This window comes from Hesperophylax consimilis, chromosome 17, assembly GCF_061612785.1.
Source record: "Hesperophylax consimilis isolate HC1 chromosome 17, BYU_Hcon_1.0, whole genome shotgun sequence".
Classification (NCBI taxonomy): Eukaryota; Metazoa; Arthropoda; class Insecta; order Trichoptera; family Limnephilidae; genus Hesperophylax; species Hesperophylax consimilis.
This window is the reverse complement of record NC_142852.1, coordinates 2,038,748-2,051,543: the sequence shown is the minus strand read 5'-3', so window position 1 is coordinate 2,051,543 and position 12,796 is coordinate 2,038,748. Positions and strand designations below refer to the sequence as shown.

Sequence of the window (12,796 nt, the reverse complement as noted above, 5' to 3'; positions counted from 1 at the left end):
TATTAATTATTCGTGAGATACAACTTGAGGTAATAACTTGACAAAATAAATTAATAAAAATACGTTCTATCTCGATTTCTACATCGAAGTTCATAGAAAATAAATGTTTTAAAAATAACTTTACCACAATTTCATGAGAATTTTCAATATCCGGATTAGATAAATCTGTTTCCATAGTTTCAACATCGTCTACAAAATCTCCGTTAAATAAACTTGCAAAAAAGATCTGTTCCTTAATTTCATCAGAACAAATTACACGGAGTAAAATATTTTTTGTTATTTCGTCCAATACTAACTTATCTCCAATCAAATAACATTGTTTACGTATATTTAAAAAATTCAGTGCTGTTTTGTGCTTAAAGTCATATTGTGTCATAAAAGAGGCCAAGGCTTCTTGTGTTCTGAATCCACTGATTAGAAATGTGATAATGTGTTCGTTTTTTTCTATAACTGCAATGTGCAGAGCTGTTTGGTGTCTCTCGTTCTTAAATACCGTTCTGTCTTCAAGCCACAGTTGACTAATGCATTTGGCGTTTAATTCAAGTGCAGTCTCTGACATTGGTGTTTCATTTAATAGCGCATTCATGAAATATCTGATGATCCTGCTGTCAGGATGAAGCAGTATTTGAGGGAAAAGTATTTGTTTGAAAAGTATTTGTTTGAAAAGTTCATACCTCCAATGGAGCGTTCGTTGTTGGAGCCAGCGGACCACCATTACCGCGCAGCAGTACTCCGCGTAAGTACGGTGGACAAATTGGAAATCTCCATCACTGTTTGTTTGAACCAAACCGACTCTGTTTAATTTATTTAGCCACTCGTCTTCAATGGCGTCAAAGTTCTTAACATAAAAATCGGGAAAGAATATTTTAAATCCAAGTTTACCGTGCATTTCGGTTATACCGTCAGTAAAAAATTTTATTATAAGTTCATCCGCCGCTACTCCTAGACATGTTTTATCATTAAAGTAAATTTCATATCTTAACGAAACAAACTTATTATACAGATTTGACACAGTTTTAATGTTGATTTGTTTTAATAAAACTTCGCGAGACTGATGCAACATATTCCCTGTAGGCCTGAATACTTCCGTTAACATCCTCAGCTGCAGGGGAACCCCCATGAAGCTGGTTGTGTCTGAACCGATAACTAGCTTTGCTTGCTGTAGCACCTCTCCGGCGTACTCCTTTAGTTGTTCCTCTCTCACTTCGTTATATTCCAGCTCAAGAGAGAGACAGGAACGCCAAATCCTAACTAAAAAGTTCTGTTGCTCTTCTTCATTAAACGGTACAAATAACGTACAAAAATTACATAATTCCTTTTCTAATGAACTTTCCAAATATTTACGAGCTGTCAAGAATATTTGGACTGTTGGTATATTTTTAAAGAAAATAAGGAGCTTGATTATCTTCTGTTTGGCACTCGCTTTGTCTTTATCTTTAACATAATCATCCAGCTCATCAAATCCATCTAACAGTATTACGACCTGCTTGGACCTCGCGACCCGCTTGGAATGTTTCTTAGTTACTAACAAATACTTTAATAAACTGACAGCCTCAGAGCGACACTCGCTTAACAGAAACTTTGCTACGCTTTCAGGAGTCAGCGGATCTGATAAATCTCTTATATGCTCTTGGAAGTGTTTCAATTCTAAATATATAACCCATGGTGCAGCCACGAGCCTCGACAAGTTGGCGAGGGAAGTTGTTTTCCCCATACCTGGTTCATCAGCTATGATTACCAAGTTTCTGTCTGTTTTGCTCAAATCTGCTTCAGTTACCGGCTCACTGGAGTCTGTGTACATACGGGGTATCAGGCTCTCCACAGACCCGTGGGAATATCGCCACTTTAGTTTATAGCTTTCATCACTCTGACAAATTTTTACAAAATGGATACGTTTACTAACATAGTTTTGAGTAACACTAACCTCTTCTTCTTCTAGGGACGCAACATGTATATTATTTGTGAACTCTTCCTTTTTAACGCAATTCTCTACCAATTTTATGAGTAACGTCTTGTTTGCCTCAGTGTTAATAACAAACAGGTCATCGGCATGTTCAGTTTTTGCAAATTCCTTCACGTCAATAAATGCTCTATGAAGAAATTTCCTGTCTAAATAAAAACGTTTATCAAATATTTCCTTGCAGTACACATCTCTGCCTAACACTTCTAACAGGTAAATGCATTTATCCTGATTCTTCTTGCAGATATCTCTATAGAAAAGTAGCGCATCTCCCTTGGTGCGGATGATGTCTATCCCCTTGAGCTGGTCCCAGCCGGCCTCAGTCTCCAGGACCTCGCGGCTCAACCTACTCTTCACCACCAGGATGTTACTGTTGGGTGACTTTACACAACTCGCAAAGAATTCCTTACTAATTTTTATGTTTAATTTAAAGAAAGGCATCTGTATATCGCCGAGGGTGGGACGCGTGTCCTCTAAGGCGATAGCATAGTTTTCGGTTGTCGCAAATTTTTTCAAGGTGTCTGAACTTAGGATCTTATCTATTTTACAAACTGAACGGTTTTCTCCTAGGAATCTTTCAAAACTATACTCTTTCCCCCCCATAGTTATAACATTATCTCGAATAAACATTTTGTCTTGTGATTCAGGAGTTAGATCTGAGAAATTAACATTGCTGGCAAAGTTTATTTTAGTATTATTGAATTCAGAAGAGACTTCTAGCGACACAATCAATACAAATTTTAATAATGATTCAGGAGAAACGTTGTCAATTAATTGTTTTATTTGAAGAACGGAGGAAGAAGTGCAGTCTACCATCATCAAGTATTCTTTCTCAATGGGCCAGCCATAATTTTCAATATGTTTTTGTAGCTGGGATAATTCTAAGAATGTGTAGCGATTTTGACTGAAATATTTTCTGAAGCCGACAGAAGAGACAACAGTCTTATGGAGGATGTTCCAAAGTTGGCTCATCTGGAATGCAACGTGTTCACTACTCGCGACTAGGCAGAGAACTCGCTCTTCGCCTTCGAGGAACTCTAGGAAACCTGACCTTAAGGAAACCTTTGGGATACCTACGGAATCCGCAAATTCCAGCAAACACTCGGGCAGCGAGTTGAAGTAGCTCTGTCCCTCCGTGAAGTAAATAAAGTCTGCAGTGCGGTTAGAGATTTTAATCTGCTCCTCCACTGCCTCCGTAAAGTCCTTCTTCAGCCACCGCATCAGCTGCTTCAGGCCATTGCAGAGTTGCAGCACAGACTCACAACTGATTGTTCGGTTGAAAGAATCCAAAACAAATTTAGGGAGCAGTTCCGTACTTTTGTCATTAAGTTTATACTTCGCGATGAATTTATTTATAACGGTCAATTTGCTTTGCTGTTCTTGTAATATATACATTTTGAAAAGCATTTGCAATTCGACCTCTGAAAAAACTCTGAACGAACTAATATTTTTTGGGGACTCTATGACAAACCGATGAGACGTTTCAAGAAAGTACTGATCATTTATATTTTCATCATTTTCCACGACAAAGTTTCTATATTCTTCTACGCCACTGGCCCAATCCAACACTTGGTCGATTTTCCAATTTTTGTGTTTAAAAGCCTTGACAAAATTGGTAATTGCATGAGTCTTTAATGTATATTTAGGGGTATTCCTATCAAACCAGTTGAACTCAGACATGTCAACAAAAACGTGGTAAATGTTCCCGAGGTGCATCCCGCAAGTGTTGACATGGTTGGGGAGCGACAGGTAAACAGTGATATCCAGCCCGTGTAAGTACACATTGCTCTGGTCACCATACCTGTTGTAATGACTATCCATTACTCGGACCAACATGTCCCGGGCCCCCGGACTATCAAAACTAACAGTTCTCGCATGTATACCATCATCGGGGTTCTTTTCAAAGAGAATTGGGCTATCTAAACGTTCACTGACTAAATACTTGACAGAGAATGCCGTTATCTGAGCAAGCCACCCTCCCAGAGAGTGGCCAGTGAGTGTTAGTGTGTAGTGCCTATCGTGTTGGTTGTTCGCTATAAGAATGACTTGACGTATCGAATCCACAAAGGTTATAGCGGAATTCATACACGGTGTATAGTTTGTGCCGTAGATGCCTTTTATGTTTGTATACCACGCTCCAGAGCATGAGGGATCGGTTCCGCGATGGACCACCACGACTTGCTGCAAACCGGTGTGATAAAAAGCGGCACCGCAGTAACCATTAGTCGGATCTGAATTGATGGCGGTCGACAGAAGAAGTCTCCAGCCATCTAACTCACCCGACAGCATCCTAGCCCCGTAGTCTGCATCCTTTTCTCCGCTATTCTTCTTGGTGTAGATGAGGTCGGCAAACGTAGCCAGGGTTTCATTGCTCGGGTGTGGCTCCACATTCAGTAGGTCCTCTGGAAACCGCTCCGAGGAATCGAGGAGGGCATCCACCAGTTGTTCCAATCGCGAAGATGTCAACAGCAAATTTTTGTCAATTTGTATTATGACTATTCCTGTTCCTGAAACACATAGTATTACCATGCATTAGATACGTCATGATAGTAAAATTTTATCTTAAAGAAACTTACATTTAATAAAAGCGCTTTGACTATTTATTTTACCGTCTATTTCTAGTTAAGAACGTAATAAATAAATATACATAGACGCACAACTACATAGCCCGCGCTTCGGCCGTATATCACAAAGATGCCTTCACTGCGCTAAAGAACATACAATACATGTACATGCACTGGAGCCTAATGGAGTAAACCACTAGTGCTATTCTACCGTGGTAAGTAAATACACAATGTCTTCCTTCAGACTAAAGACGGTTTAATATAAAATATTTAATAATATAAATATATATATCATACCTTCAAGAGACCCCTTCTGATAATCAGAGTAACTAACCTTCCAAGTTCTTGTCCGATCCTCTCGCCTTGGCCAACTCTTTGAACATTTCATTGAATTGGAACGTTTTCTCATCTTTGGTCACTGAAATATAACAAGAAAAGTACAACTAAAAAGTGATACTTTATCTTTCAATTAGCACAAGAAAAGTCAGTAATGCCTTCCTATAAGTCCTCCGTGGTGGAGGAGTAAGGCTCTCGACTAGCAATCTGGAGGTCGCAGATTCAAATCCTGGCGTTCTCACCTTAATTTAATTTTATTAACTTGTGATATTTCACTATTTAATCATTTTAATTAATTTAAGGTACCCATATTTGTGGCACGTTCCAGAATGGCAGATTCGCTGTCTGTCAGTATCGCCCTGGTGGTAGACCACCATACCATTATTGATACGTTGCTTGAAATGCATGTTCGGTGACCAGATCTGAATAGCCAGGTACTCCCCCACCACCTTCACCATCACAACACACCCCGCATGGGGATGTCATAGTCTACCTGGCTGCAGACGGTTGTGAGCAGTTGGAACTCGAAAGAACAAGTAAATGGGGGAAGAGAACCTATCTCTTAGAGAGTATCTCTTGGGACGACTGACACCTGAATACTCCGATATCCGTAATTCTATTAAAACATCATTTAGCATGAAAAGGCTAAAAACATCATATTATATTAATATTGATGCATTTGAGGTCAACTTGGTTAATATTTAATTACTTGGTCTTGATGAGGATGAAATTATGCGAATGAAGTAAACTGCTTCTAGTTTAAAAACAGAGAAAGCGGACAGATTTTATAACCAATTAGGAAGCAAAACTGACATACTATAATTAAGTACATTGAAGCCTGCACCCTTCAGGCCTCTGGCATATGCTGTCAGAGTGTGAGTGTATTTCTTATATATAAATAGAGGATTACATTTATTATTAGAAATAAACATTTAAAAATGCTCGTCTGAAGACTGAACTTAATTAACTGATAACCAAAAAGAATACTAATTTCAATTATAAACATTATAATTACGTCACTTGTTCGTCGATTAATATGAAAATAATTAATAAGAATTCACGAAATTTCACACATTTCTTTGTCAGTGCGGTCAGAACCTTTGGTTTATAGTGGTGGACAATTTAATTCTAATGTAGTTAACGTCTACATTTAAATATGAAGCGTGGGATTTTCTCTTTCTAACACCTCTGAGATCATATTTCTCACCATAAGTGTAAGGGAGACACAACAATCATCCCAACTGTTCACAAAAGCAAACAAATAAGCCCGAGGGATTAATAATAAGGTTGTCTGTAATATGTTGGAGTATCTTTCATGAAATTATCTAAACTAAATAAGACCAATAATTCCTAATATGAAACCATGGACAAACAAAGATATATTGAAAGCAAATTGGCGAAATTTCAAAGTAGCACCCTACTAACTGGACTGCGATAACTTCAAAGTAGCACCCTACTAACTGGACTGCGATAACTTCAAAGTAGCACCCTACTAACTGGACTGCGATAACTTCAAAGTAGCACCCTACTAACTGGACTGCGATAACTTCAAAGTAGCATCCTACTAACTGGACTGCGATAACTTCAAAGTAGCACCTTACTAACTGGACTGCGATAACTTCAAAGTAGCACCCTACTAACTGGACTGCGATAACTTCAAAGTAGCACCCTACTTACTGGACTGCGATAACTTCAAAGTAGCATCCTACTAACTGGACTGCGATAACTTCAAAGTAGCACCCTACTAACTGGACTGCGATATCTTCAAAGTAGCATCCTACTATCTGGTCTTTGATAAACTCAAAGTAGCACCGTACTTACTGAAACAAGATAAATTCAAAGCAGCACCTTACTTACTAAAATGAGATAAATTAAAAGTAGCTCCTTACTCACTGTAATGCAATAAATTTGAAGTAGCACCCTACTAATTATAATAATTACCCTAATAATATTCTAATAGCATCCGTCTACTGACTGAAATGAGAAGATTCAATGTAACACTCAACTAACTGCAATGCGATAAGTTCAAAGTAGCACCCTACTTACTGGACTGGGATTAAATTAGATAAGCATTCTTTTAACTGGAATGTGGTTAATTCGTAAGTAGCATCATACTAACTGGAATAAGATAAATACAATGATGAGTCCTAGTGGCCGAAAAGCAATTTATTTGAAAGCAGCATCCAACTCACTGGAAGGCAATATATCATATAGTGGCATCATAGTGTCTGAAAAGCGTTAACTTTAAAGTAGCATCCAGTTACCTGAATGGGTTAAATTCAAAGTAGCATCCTACAATCTGGAATAGGATAAATTCAAAGAAATACCTTACAATCTGGAAAGAGATAAATTCAAATTTGCACCCTATTCACTGGACTGTGATCAATTAAAAGTAGCACCATACTCACCATCAATTAACTGGAAGGCGATATGTTCAAAGTAGCACTTTACTGTCTGAAATACGACAAATGGAGATTTCTAATAAGAATAAGTACAATTCGAAGGAGCATTTAACTTTAAAGAATGCAGTTAATTCAATGTAGCACCCTACTTACTATAAAAAAAACTGGAAGGCGATATATTCAAAGTATCACTTTACTGTCTGAAATGCGACAAGTGGAGATTTCTAATAATAATAAGTTTTTTTTGATGGAGCATCTTACATTAAAGAATGCTGTAAATTCGAAGTAGCATCCTACCAATATATTCAAAGTAGCACTTTACTGTCTGAAATGTGACAAGTGGAGATTTCTAATAAGAATAAGTACAATTCTAAGGAGCATCTTACTTTAAAGAATGCTGTAAATTTGAAGTAGCATCCTTATTCCTATCAATTAACTGAACTTTACAAGAATTAAACATATAACAATACATTTTAAGTGAATAAGAAACACAATGTAACATATATGTATATAATATTATGGATTGTGGGAAAAAGATTAAATATGGGGCTATAAATTGTGGGTTTTTGGTTAGAAAGGTTTATTTGATTACTTTAAATGGTCAGACATATTAGTATTTAAAGACTTCATAATTCCTAACGATTCTAGATTATCTTATTTAATACCATTTATGTAGAAGGCGGAACAATCTGCACAGGTGAGTTTATAAATGCCCGAGTGGCTTAATTTATCGTCTTTGTCATTGGTGTTAATCAAAAGGGTATTGTTAGTATAAAAAGCCAATGTCTAAAGGAAGCTTCTTAACACTTAGGGTGGAAAAATTATTTATAAATAAAATCCTACGCCGATGGTAATTTGGAGTGTTGTTATTGACTGACGGAGTACTATTATATAAGAGTTTATTGAGGATTTTATCAATTAAGACCGAATCATAACCATTATTTGAAATTAACAATGTGAAATGCGATAAATTCAAAGAAAAAACCTACTAACTGGAAGGCGATAAGTTGAAAGTAGCATCCTTCATACGTACTTGCACTGGAGCCTAATGGAGTAAACCACTAGTGCTATTCTACCGTGGTAAGTAAATACACAATGTCTTCCTTCAGACTAAAGACGGTTTAAAGGCCTCGTCTGATGGAGCATCCTTCTTGCCATCTGTAGCTTACAAGTATCTGTACATGGTAGGTACAAACAAACATACCTTCAAGAGACCCCTTCTGGTTAGCAGAGTCACTTCCTTCCAAGTTCTTGTCCAATCCTCGCGCCTCGTCTGACACAGCATCCTTCTCGTCAGCCGTTAAACGTGCGCGTTTCAGGAATTGGAACATTTCCTCGGCTTTGGTCACTGAAATATAACAAGAAAAGTACAACTAAAAACTGAAACTTTAGCTTTCAATTAGCACAAGAAAAGTCAGTAATGCCTTCCTATAAGTCCTCCGTGGTGGAGGAGTAAGGCTCTCGACTAGCAATCTGGAGGTCGCAGATTAAAATCCTAACGTGCTCAACTTAATTTTATTTTATTAACTTGTGATATTTCACAATTTAATCATTTTAAATAATTTAAGGAACCCATATTTGTGGCACGTTCCAGAATGGCAGATTGGCTGTCTGTCAGTATCGCCCTGGTGTAAGACCACCATACCATTGATACGTTGCTTAAAATGCATGTTCACCATCACAACACACCCCGCATGAGGATGTCATAGTCTACCTGGCTCCAGACGGTTGTGAGCAGTTGGAACTCGAAAGAACAAGTAAATGTGGGAAGAGAACCTATATCTTAGAGAGTATCTCTTGGGACGACTGACACCTGAATACTCCGATATCCGTAATTCTATTAAAACATCATTTAGCATGAAAAGGCTAAAAACATAATATAATATTAATATTGATGCATTTGAGGTCAACTTGGTTAATATTTAATTACTTGGTCTTGATGAGGATGAAATTATGCGAATGAAGTAAACTGCTTCTAGTTTAAAAACAGAGAAAGCGGTCAGATTTTATAACCAATTAGAAAGAAGAGCTAACTTTTATCGTGGAAGCAAAACTGACATACTATAATTACATTTATTTATTTATTTATTGCATCTCACTAAACATAAAACACTTTTTTTCACATAAAAATCAACCTCACTAGGACTAAGCCTGTATCGAGGTTAACAATTTACTTTTGAGTGAAGCAAACATAAGAGTAATCACAAACTTAAAGTAATTCTACATAAAAACACAAAATATTTCAAAATTAAAGAATAAATGAGTATTAGATGTGTTACCAGATGGGTAATTTGACAGTATATTGTAACAATATTTGAACCATAACTAATCATTAATCATTATTCAAAAGAAGAAGCGAAGTAGATAATAAAGACAGATAGGGTGACATTCAGTTTTTAGCAAATGGGACTCATATGAAATCTTATTATTCTTATTATTATATGCCTATTTCTGACTGTCCTAAAACAGGTAATCTCCTAGTTGGACAGCCAAAGATCACTGTAATGTGTAATATGTCATGTTTTTAAAAAAATTAATAAATAATAATAAATAAATAAATAAGAAAGGACAAGGATGAAAAAATATTAAGACAATCGTTTAATAATGATTTGGAAGAATATTAAACATAAGTGGTGCCTGATATAAATAATTTCTTTGACCAAAAGAAGTTTTAGTATGTACCGCCACAAAGTTCAATGTAGAGCTAATTCTAGTTGTCCGCATTTGTTGTGTTCCTTCAGCAAATTTAATATTGATAATAAATCGACGCAGTATTTGAGTGATATATAGCTGTTTTATACACATAACATTACATTCCTTATAAAGTAGGTTGGATGGATAACAGATTTTTTTTTGTACATTACTTTAAGGATCAATTTTTGAGCAATATTTAGTGGTTCAACATTGGACTTTAGACATGTTCCCCAGCATACTACGTTATAAGAAAGTCGAGATTGGACTAAGGCAAAATAGACAGTTTTTAATTTCTCTTTGTCCAATATGTGTCGCAGTTCTTTAAAAATATATGTAAGTCTCCTGATATTCTTTGTTAACATATCGATATGATCATTCCATCGTAAAAATGTATCAACTTTACACCTAGATACATGATACAATCTACACTTTGTATCAACTTTACACCTAGATACATGATACAATCTACACTTTGTATCAACTTTACACCTAGATACATGATACAATCTACACTTTGTATCAACTTTACACCTAGATACATGATACAATCTACACTTTGTATCAACTTTACACCTAGATACATGATACAATCTACACTTTGTATCAACTTTACACCTAGATACATGATACAATCTACACTTTGTATCAACTTTACACCTAGATACATGATACAATCTACACTTTGTATCAACTTTACACCTAGATACATGATACAATCTACACTTTGTATCAACTTTACACCTAGATACATGATACAATCTACACTTTGTATCAACTTTACACCTAGATACATGATACAATCTACACTTTGTATCAACTTTACACCTAGATACATGATACAATCTACACTTTGTATCAACTTTACACCTAGATACATGATACAATCTACACTTTGTATCAACTTTACACCTAGATACATGATACAATCTACACTTTGTATATTTCTCTCCAATGGAGACACAACAATCACACTGAACTGTTGTCTGTAATATTTTGGAGTATCTTTCATGAAATTATCTAAACTAAATAAGACCAATAATAACTAATATCGAACCATTTACAAAACAAATATATATTCAAAGCCAATTAGCGAAATTTCAAAGTAGCACCTTACTAACTAAAAATAGATTAATTCAAAATAGCACCTTACTAACTAAAAATAGATTAATTCAAAATAGCACCTTACTAACTAAAAATAGATTAATTCAAAATAGCACCTTAATAACTAAAAATAGATTAATTCAAAGTAGCACCTTACTAACTAAAAATAGATTAATTCAAAGTAGCACCTTACTAACTAAAAATAGATTAATTCAAAGTAGCACCTTACTAACTAAAAATAGATTAATTCAAAGTAGCACCTTACTAACTAAAAATAGATTAATTCAAAGTAGCACCTTACTAACTAAAAATAGATTAATTCAAAGTAGCACCTTACTAACTAAAAATAGATTAATTCAAAGTAGCACCTTACTAACTAAAAATAGATTAATTCAAAGTAGCAACCTACTTACTATCAATTAACTGGAAGGCGATATATTCAAAATAGCACTTTACTGTCTGAAATGCGACAAGTGGAGATTTCTAATAAGAATAAGTTCAATTCAAAGGAGCCTCTTACTAAATAGAATTTGCTAAATTCGAAGTAGCATCCTACTTACTGAAATGCGAGAAATTAATAGTGACATTCAACTTATTGAAATGTAATGATTTCAAAGTAACAGCCTTCTTACTTTAATGCAATAAATTCAAAGTAACGCCATACTGTCTGGAATGCGATAATTAAATTCAAAGTAAAGAATTTCTAACAAAATAAGTTCAAATCGAAGTAGCCTCTTACTCACTAGAATGCGGTTAATTTATAGAAACATTCTACTAACTGGAAAGCGATGAAAAAATAAGGTAGCATTCTACTAACTGAAATGCTTTAACCTCAAAGTAACGTCCTACTAACTGGAATGTGATAAATTCAAAGTAGCACTGAACTTACTGGGATGCGATAAATTAAAAATAGCATCCTTCTAACTGAACTGCGGTAAATTCAATGTAACCATAGACATATGAATATTAGTAGACCTGCCCTAAGTGATTAAAAGCGTATTATCCCCACTCACCATACCGGTTCCATTGGATCCGGCTGTGCTCGCGTATGGCCTCAAGTGAAATTTGAAAACGTGACGTCATCATTCTTGTGCGAACTATGGTCGAGGCATCATCGGTTCATTTTACGAAATAACACGGCAAAATGTTGACTTGTACTATGAAAACTTGTAAAAATAGATGTGAAAAAGAGAATAAACCCAATTGTCGTATTACATTCCATAAGTAAGCATTATTTTACTTTATTTTAAGCTTATTCACACCGTATTATATGGATCAGTTTTAGAAACATATACTATCACATCACAATGTAGCGATTCTCAAGTGTGCTCATCGTTGTTTACTGGGGTAAGTAAATTATGAAACATTTGTAAAAGTGTCTTAACTAAATACTCTGAATCTAACTACGACTCTGCAAACAGAAGAAATTTACTTTGCCGAATTTGGACTTCGCAAATTAGTTCATAAGGTGGCGAGTAATTTGCGCTCCCATGTAAAAATGTCTATTCATTCAAAAGCAGATTTTACTTTTAAGAAGTAAATGGTGATATTATAATGCGAGATGCCTATTTACTGTCAGATTGATTTATTGACGAATCACAGTCAGCTTCACTCCCTTCGTTCTTCAACAGTTGATTTTACCCCTCGCCATTATCTTCTCGTCTATTAATTCCTATGTCTGTGAATGTAACACTGTACTAACATTCGATACATTCAAAGAAGCATACTTTTAAATGGAA

The 12,796-nt window shown here is 35.6% G+C and overlaps 1 long non-coding RNA gene across 1 annotated transcript; it reads right to left on the bottom strand.

The window, feature by feature from the left end:
• Nucleotides 1-4,820: 4,820 nt before the first annotated feature.
• On the bottom strand, nucleotides 4,821-8,606 carry LOC149415752 (uncharacterized). Its single transcript, XR_016303664.1, has 2 exons — nucleotides 8,467-8,606; nucleotides 4,821-4,942 (listed from the first exon to the last, which is right to left on the bottom strand). It is a non-coding gene; the product is annotated as an uncharacterized LOC149415752 (long non-coding RNA).
• Nucleotides 8,607-12,796: the final 4,190 nt, after the last annotated feature.